This window comes from Oryctolagus cuniculus, chromosome 13, assembly GCF_964237555.1.
Source record: "Oryctolagus cuniculus chromosome 13, mOryCun1.1, whole genome shotgun sequence".
Taxonomy (NCBI): domain Eukaryota; kingdom Metazoa; phylum Chordata; class Mammalia; order Lagomorpha; family Leporidae; genus Oryctolagus; species Oryctolagus cuniculus.
In genome coordinates, this window is record NC_091444.1 from 12,639,373 (window position 1) to 12,648,144 (window position 8,772).

Consider the following 8,772-nt stretch of genomic DNA (forward strand, 5'->3'; position numbering starts at 1 on the left):
GTATTCTTTAAGGAAAACATTTAAATAGGGAAGGAGCCAAATTTATAAAATGTATTAACTTAATGATAATGGCAAATATAAGAACTTGGAAATGAGGTTGACAAGGAAGAGGTCCTCAGGCCCCAAAAGCAAACAACAGCAAAAGCACTTGGAGATTGATCTCCAGCCTCAGAAATCTCCAGGCCCTTTGATATCTGTCATATATTTCAAAATTATCTGATTGCCATCTTACTATTATCATTAACATCAATGGTAATCACTGATGGACTAATAACGGTAACTGGGAGACTGTGACTCTGTGACCAGGAAGTATCTCACCAGAGAAGACGAGTGTAAACCAGCGTGATGGGACATACTCATTAGGAAGCTAGGAGCTGATTCCATTGACGGATAATGCATAGCCAGTGCCGTAGGCAGTCTGGTAGGTGGACCTCCACGAATCAGACTGTTCAGTGTCTCCATTTGGTGGTAAGACTTATGGACGTAACTCGTATTCTTAAATCTCAACTCAAGATGTTCATAGATATGCCCAACAGACATCCTGAGGGAGGAAACCGTTGTGGTTGGAAAATTCTTTGTGTTGTCTAAAGAGGTGAGATAAATAGACATGATCACTCCAGAAAATCAATAGTAGATTCAAAAAATATGCTTTTACTTCTTTTGTGAAACATTTTGTTTTGAAATAATTTCAGACACATAGAAGAGCCAGAAAGGTAGAGAGTAGTGTACTTTTCACCAAACTTACTCTGAGTGTTATTAGCATTTTACACAACTGTGGTATATTTATTGAAATTAGCATTGGCACCATACTACCAACTGAACTACGTACTCATGCAGCTTTCAATGTTCTTTCCAGTGATGTCCTTCTCTGCTCTATAATCAAGCTAGGGCACTACATTGTCCTTTGTTGTCACATCTCCATAGACTCCTTGAATTGGTGACTGTACTGAGACTCATTTTTTTGTTCTTTGTTGCTTTTTGGTAATGACTTTGTGTTTCATGACTTTATCACCTTTGAAGAGAACTGGTCTCATAGGATGCGATTCAGTTTGAATGTGTCTGATGTTTCTCATGGTGTGACTGGGGTTTGGGATTTGAGGGAGGACATCACAGCAGCACCTTCCTTTTTATTTTTTTCAAGATTTATTTATTTATTTATTTGAGAGGCAGAGTTTCAGAGAGAGAGAGAGAGGGAGAGACAGAGAGAGAGATAGTAGTCTTCCTTCTGCTGGTTCAGTTCCCAAATAGCTTTAATGGCTAGAACTAAGCCAGTCCTAAGCCAGGAGCCAGGAGGTTTTTTCAGGGTCTCCCATGCAAGTGCAGGGGGCCAAGTACTTAGGCCATCTTCCAGGCGCTTTCCCAGGTGCATTAGCAGGGAGTGGGGTCAGCAGTGTGAAGCCAGAACTTGAACCAGCGCCCGTGTTGGATGCCAGCACCACAGCCAGAGGCTTCACTTACTATGCCACAGCACCTTTCTCACCGCATCAGACCAGAGGCACCGCTGTCAACCTGACGTGTTACTGAGGACAGGAGCCTTGCTCACTGAGATGAGATGGCATCTGTCTTCTCACTGTTTCCTGTTGCATTTTCTATTTGTTCAAAGCATTTCCGAGTCTTTGCAACACTCAGTAGAAGGAGAATTCATCTTCACCTCCTAGAGAAAGGAAGACCAAAAGAAGTTGTGGATGTGTTAATTCTTGCAATACAGGAATTAATAAAGATTTAGGAGGGCTACGCTGAAGTTATGCAAGCATCCAGTGCCTCCCCAGAATTCATCACCCCCCAGCATTCCTCAGCAAATGCCCTCTGCAGCAGGGGTTCCGGGTGTTCTGATGGGGTTTTCTGGGCTCCCATTCTTCTTACACTCATTACTAGGATTCTTCTGTAAAAATACACATTTATTCTCCCCTATTTCATTTATAAAAATGACTTTGTCCATTTAAAAATGTATTCACATATGGGTATTTATTTCGTTCTTCAGGTTACAAATTGTTAGGATTGCTGCTCAGATTCACCTTCGGAGACAGCGAGCTCCTTTAGCCTGCCTCTGTGCCATTCTGCCTTTACCTCTTGACCTTTTCTTTCTGGTACCGCAAGATGTTCCAAGATCCTTCTCTAGCTCTTTGTGTGCCAGCTTTGCACACACTGACTCCTGACTCCTTTATAATTAATTCTAATGGCAATTAGTAAAGAAATTGCACTGCTCTGTCTCTTTCAGTTAGAAAAAGGATATGAAAATTGCAAAGTGACTTCCTTTGAGTTCATCGTGGATGGCAGGTCATGAGGAAAACAGCTAACCCGACTGTCTGGATAGGTTCAGGACCAAAGAGTTGATGGATGCCTAGTACTTTTAGAAATATTAAATTAGCCCTGAAGATCCTTCCTAATTAATCAGTTTAAAACATTTTTTGAATTGGAGACACCAAAGTACTCATTACTTAAAAGACTGCAAAATCCAAAAACTGTTGCAAAAGTCTAAGATCTGGTAATTTTTTAATAGTAAGTTTTGTATTTAGTTAAACCTAATCTTGATTGGATAGTAATGGAGAACTATTCTAACTTTGACCACAAGATGGTGCTATCAGAAAACAATTTTAAAGATAAACCAAGTTAATTGTGCTTTCTATATTTTACCAGTTATCTCTCTGAAATTTACGATTTTTTAGAGTCAGTGTTTCCCCTCAGTTTTTTCTGTATTTCAAGAACTCCTTTATGCCTGCATTTTTGTTTCTTTTTTCTTTTGTTCCCCTTTCCACCTATAACTGATTAGTTATTCCTCAAAACAGATCAATATAGTTTCATGAAAATCATGGGCAATGTTGCTATGATAATACATCTCAGACAATGAGACTGATTCTGTCTGTCTGCATTACTGTGATTTACCTGGGCTGTGCTACCCAGCGAGAGAATACTTCTTCTTGAGCATCACATTCGGGGCAAACACCAGGGAGCAAAGCAGCACCAGAGCAGGCCGAAGAACAGATTGAATCCGCGCGGTCTCTGCTCACCGCCAGGGCCCGTGTGCTGACAGGTTGGCCTTGCTTCCAGAAGCTGCAAACAACTAGGGCCTTTCCCACAGTATCCAGAAGAGGATCTCTTAACAAAATGCTATTTCCAAATGATTAGACATCCAGCACACTGTATTCTGTCATCTTGTATCAAAAGAACATAGCTATTAACAGAGTGTTGGTGTTTTATGAGGCTACAGAATTGCAGCACTGTAATACTGCCACTTGTCTGGAATCGAAGGGTAATACCTGAAGGTACTAGGCACCCTCAGTGTGTCGCTTATAAGACAGCAATTTGAGAGTTTGTTGAAGCAGAGAAAAATTTGTACTGGAAATTGCTGAGGTTAATGGCCCAAAGATAAGGGATGAGGAACTCTGTGCACTCCAATTACTCTGTTGCAAATTTAGAGAAACATTTTCCTGCTTGTTTACAGGAAGTAATTTCTGCTGTGTTTGTGAGTGGAGAGTATCTTTGGTAGACTTCAAGACGAGAGGAAACTCTTCCATTGCAGCCACTCTGCTGCCGCAGCGTAACAGAAGCTGTTACTGACAGTAGGCAAAAATATAAACACGAATCTGATCTATGTCTTCATCAAATTTTGAGTTACTTTTAAATACGATATAAGATTTCAACTTCATTTTTTGCAAATGATATTCAATTTTCTCAGCATTATTTATTTAATAGATTATCCTTTACTAATTGTATTCTTGATACTTCTGTGGAAGATTAGTTGACCATACATACATGGTTTCGTATTGTCTGCTTCTGATAAGAACAGAGACTACACTTGATCTTAGCCAAAAGGCTGAGAGCGATCATATTGTCTACTTCTATGCTGTCTCATTGTTCATTGTTCATACTTTTATGTTGGCACCATATTGTGTTGATTTCTTTAGCTCTGTACTGTAATCTTTTTTTTTTTTTTTTTGACAGGCAGAGTTAGACAGTGAGAGAGAGAAACAAAGAGAAAGGTCTTCCTTTCCATTGGTTCATCCCCCAAATGGCCGCCACAGCCAGCGCTGTGCCGATCTGAAGCTTCCTCCTGGTCTCCCATGCAGGTGCAGGGCCCAAGCGCCTGGGCCATCCTCTACTGCCTTCCCCGGGCCACAGCAGAGAGCTGGACTGGAAGAGGGGCAACTGGGACTAGAACCTGGTGCCCCAATCGGGACTAGAACCCCAGGATACCGGCACCGCAGGCGGAGGATTAGCCTAGTGAGCCGTGGCACTGGCTCTGTACTGTAATCTGAAATCAAGAAGTGTGAGGGCCTGCACCGCGGCTCATTTGGTTAATGTTCTGCCTGCAGCACCCGCATCCCACAAGGGCGCCAGGTTCTAGTCCCAGCCGCTCCTCTTCCAGGCCAGCTCTCTGCTATGGCCCGGGAGTGCAGTGGAGGATGGCCCAAGTGCTTGGGCCCTGCACCCGCCTGGGAGACCAAGAGGAAACACCTGGCTCCTGGCTTCAGATCGGTGCAGCGTCTGCCGTGGTGGCCATTTGGGGAGTGAGCCAACGGAAGGAAGACCTTTCTCTCTGTCTCTCTCTCACTGTCTGTATCTCTACCTGTGGAACAAATAAATAAAATCTTTAAAAAATAAAATAAAATAAAATAAAATAAAATCAAGAAGCGTGATGTGTCTAACTTTATTCTTCTTGCTCAGGTTTGTTATAGATAGTCCAGAATTTTTGTGACTTCATATGAATTCTAGGATTTTTTTTCTATTTTTGTGAAAAATGCCATTACAATTTTGATAGGAATTATACTCACTCTGTGTATCATTTGGGTAGTACGGACATTTTGCCAGTATTAACCTTGCTGGCCTATGAACATAGTGTATTTCTGCATTCACTGGTGTCTTCAGTACCTTTCATTAACATTTTATAGTTTTCATAGGGCAGATCTTGCATCTCCTTATGCGTTTTTGATGTTATTGTAAATAAGATTATTTTCTTAATTTGCTTTCAGATTGCTGATTGCTGTTATACAGAAACACAGCTGATCTGTATATGTTGATTTTTTCTCCTACATGAATTTATTAGTACCAACAATTTTTTGAGGAAGTTTTTTGGGTTTTCTGTACAGAACATTAGATTTTCAGCAAAGAAAAGCATTTTGACTGCTTCCTTTCTAATTTGGGTGGATTTTGTCTCTTTTTCTTGCTTGCTTGCTCAAGGTAGAAATTTCAGTGTCGGGGTGAAATAGAAATTGGGAGTGTGGGAATCCTTGCCATGCTCCTGATCTTAGAACAAGAATTTTTAGCTTTTTATATCTGAATATGGTGTTAGCTGGGGTCTTAAGTGTGCCCTTTATGGTGTTGAGGTATTTCCTTCTTTACATAATTTGCTGAGAGTTTTTTTTATTTTTTTATTTAGTAAATATAAATTTCCAAAATACAGTTAATGGACTACAATGGCTTCCCCCCCCCCATAATTTCCCTTCCCCTCACACCCCTCCCATCTCCCGCTCCCTCTCCCATTCCATTCACATCAAGATTCATTTTCAATTATCTTTATATACAGAAGATCAATTCAGTATATATTAAGTAAAGATTTCATCAGTTTTCACCCATACTGAAACACAAAGTGTAAAATACTGTTTCAGTACTAGTTATAGCATTACTTCACATTGGGCAACACACTAAGGACAGATCCCACATGAGAAGTAAGTACACAGTGACTCCTGTTGTTGACTTAACAATTTGACATGAATTGCCAAGGCTATGGAAGCCTTTTGAGTTCACCGACTTCAATCTTATTCCGACAGGGTCATAGTCAAAGTGGAAGTTCTCTCCTCCCTTCAGAGAAAGGTACCTCCTTCTTTGATGGCCCCATTATTTACACTGGGATCTCACTCGCAGAGATCTTCCATTTAGGTTTTTGTTTTTTTTTTTTTTCCAGGGTGTCTTGGCTTTCCATGCCTAAAATACTCTCATGGGCTCTTCAGCCACATCCGAATGCCTTAAGTGCTGATTCTGAGGCCAGAGTGCTGTTTAGGACATCTGCCATTCTATGAGTCTGCTGTGTATCCCACTTCCCATGATGGATTGTTCTCTCCCTTTTTGATTCTATCAGTTAGTATTAGCAGACACTAGTCTTGTTTGTGTGACCCCTTTGACTCTTAGACCTATCAGTGTGATCAATTGTGAACTGAAATTGATCACTTGGACTAGTGAAGTGGCATTGGTACATGCTACCTTGATGGGATTGTATTGGGATCCCCTGGCATGATTCTCTAACTCCACCATTTGGGGCAAGTCCAATTGAGCATGTCCCAAGTTGTACATCTCCTCCCTCTCTTATTCCCACTCTTATATTTAACAGGGATCACTTTTGCTGAGAGTTTTTGATAGCTATTTCATTGGCCTCCATATCGTCATTGCCATAGTGGATTTATAGAACTTATTCCCTATGAAACAATTATTGCTGCAGGCACACACCCTCTTTCCTTTCTTTTTTGTTTTATTCCTTTCTTTGTGATTTAGCTAGAAAAAATTACAAAAATCCATCAATATCTGATCTCAATTGTATTCCAAAAATATTTTCAATGAATATAATTATCTATCTTCGGGTTTTTCCCAGCATCTTTGGTAATCAGCTATTGTGTTTCAAGTGATGATTTAAAAATACTAAACAAATTATATGGAATTTCATCCACAAAATATTTGTATTAATCATAATAAAGATATTTAGCTCTAATCAGATGTCATTTATGAGAATGTAATTTGGCATTATCTTGCTTAACAGTATCTTTTAAAACTTCGAAAATGTTCAGAAATTGTGACACTGAACTCCCTTAAATAGCAACCTTTTTCTCTGCCTGAGAATTGAGCTTCTAACAGAGCTTTATGAGAACATCCCTTAGCTATGTGGCAACATGGTGTTTCAAATGTTGAAGCCCAGAATCAAAGGCTGGTCCGTCTGAGCACAGACGGCACTTGAAAAACCGCAGGTCTTCCTAGTAGAAGGGCCTCCACCAATTAATTGAAGGCACAAAAGCCCACTGGGGCACAAACTCTCGCTGGACTGTGGATCTCAAAATGAAGAGGGCTGAGATCTAAGCATTTTTAGTTCCTGTTCCCTGATTTATCACCCTCAGAAGCGAAGAATGTTGCTCAGACAACTGTCTCCACCTCCAGGAAAGCATCAAGAACAGGGAACAAGGATTCCTCCACATCTAAAAGGAATGCGTAGCTATAATCAGAGGTATAAATGTATAGACCCAAAAATATTTGTCAAAATATTAATTATAGTGCCAGACCTGGAGGCAAACATAAGAGCTTCCCTTCAATGCCAGTTATCAATGCACTGCTTCGCAGCTCCAAATGCACCCTTTTTCAGGCTGTTCTGTGAAAATTGACCAGGGCTTTAAAAATACTTCCCAATGTACTGGTTCAATGTTTAGCTTTGTCACTAGAAAGTCCCTGAGGGTCATAGGAAAGAGAGGAGTTCTCTTCTACTCTGTTTCACTTTCCTCTTTCTGGCTCCATTGTGCTTCCCTCACTAAGCCACATCACCACTCAGTTTCTCTAGATCCAAATTCCCCAGTGAGTGCTTCCCCATACTTGTCTTCCCCAAGGAAGAGACTTTGACAGGGTCCAGCAGCCAACAGCTGCCCCACATGCTCCCTGGAAAGACTACCCAGAAGAGTTCTATTGGCAAGTTGCCTCCAATGATCAGCTTCCCTGGTAAACATCTCTGTGGTCAACTTCTCCAGGTACACAAGAGTACTCCGTTATCAGGACTTCTCACAGGGAAGCACTAAAGCAACTTTGCCATCTAGTGAGCCATAGTTGTTGCTCTCTCCAACGGGGTCTGGCTCCTTCTTTTCACATATCCTATCTCAACCGACACTGGAAATGATGGCTGCTTCCTCTATCCACCATCCTATATTGTTAAGAGTTCTCCATAATTCTTATTAACCAATCCCCTTTTAATCCAATACACTGTTACTAGAAAAACTCTGTTAAATTTTTCCTGTTGTGGGGTTTCTCTCCAATGGCTAGACTCAGACTGATGCAGGCAATGTTCCAGCAGATAGAAATGCCATGATGGGATTTTCCTATTGCTTTGATCCTGCTTTTGGACTTGAGCAGAATCTTCTTGCCATACTGAAATGAGATGCTAGTACTCTATGTCATGCAATAATCACATTTAGTAAAGCTTTCACTACAGTTCAGTGTGATGAACTAACACCAAAAGCATCTTGCTTCTGGAGCTGAAGTGCTGCTGCACTTTGAGGTTGATCACAGCTACAAAGACCACTGTGTGATATGTGTTCATCTGAACACATTTGTCAGTCACAGAAAGAATACGACAAGATCAAATCCTTTGAGCTCTCAATTCAACTCATGCAGTTGATGCAGGGAGGGAGGTACACATGGAGGAAGAGCTGAAATCTCCAGTCCCACTCTGCAGCCCTGCCTACCACAGTCCATCTTGCACCACACAATCACAGTTTCCATGGTTTCATAGCTTACAACAATTACTGGCTAAAAATAACGAACATAGCTGCTGGCTATATCTCTGCAGTATCCTTTAGCTAATATAAAGCCATTACAATAAAATGACCATGACTGACCCTGCCACTCCCATCATGCACCTGATGCCATGATACTTTCAAGATTTACAAAAAGGGGGGGGGGGTGAGAAATGGGTGGAAATGGATGGAACTCAAAGTCCTCCCTCAAATTCCACTCCTTATAAATATTCAATTAAGACCACCCCTGACTCCGCCCCATACCTCCAGGTAAGTGCAGGTCTCTTTTGGA

General features: G+C 41.1%; 1 pseudogene; it reads right to left on the minus strand.

Moving 5' to 3' along the window:
• Positions 1-3,730: 3,730 nt before the first annotated feature.
• On the minus strand, positions 3,731-3,825 carry LOC127483648 (U2 spliceosomal RNA; annotated as a pseudogene).
• Between the last annotated feature and the right edge of the window lie 4,947 nt (positions 3,826-8,772).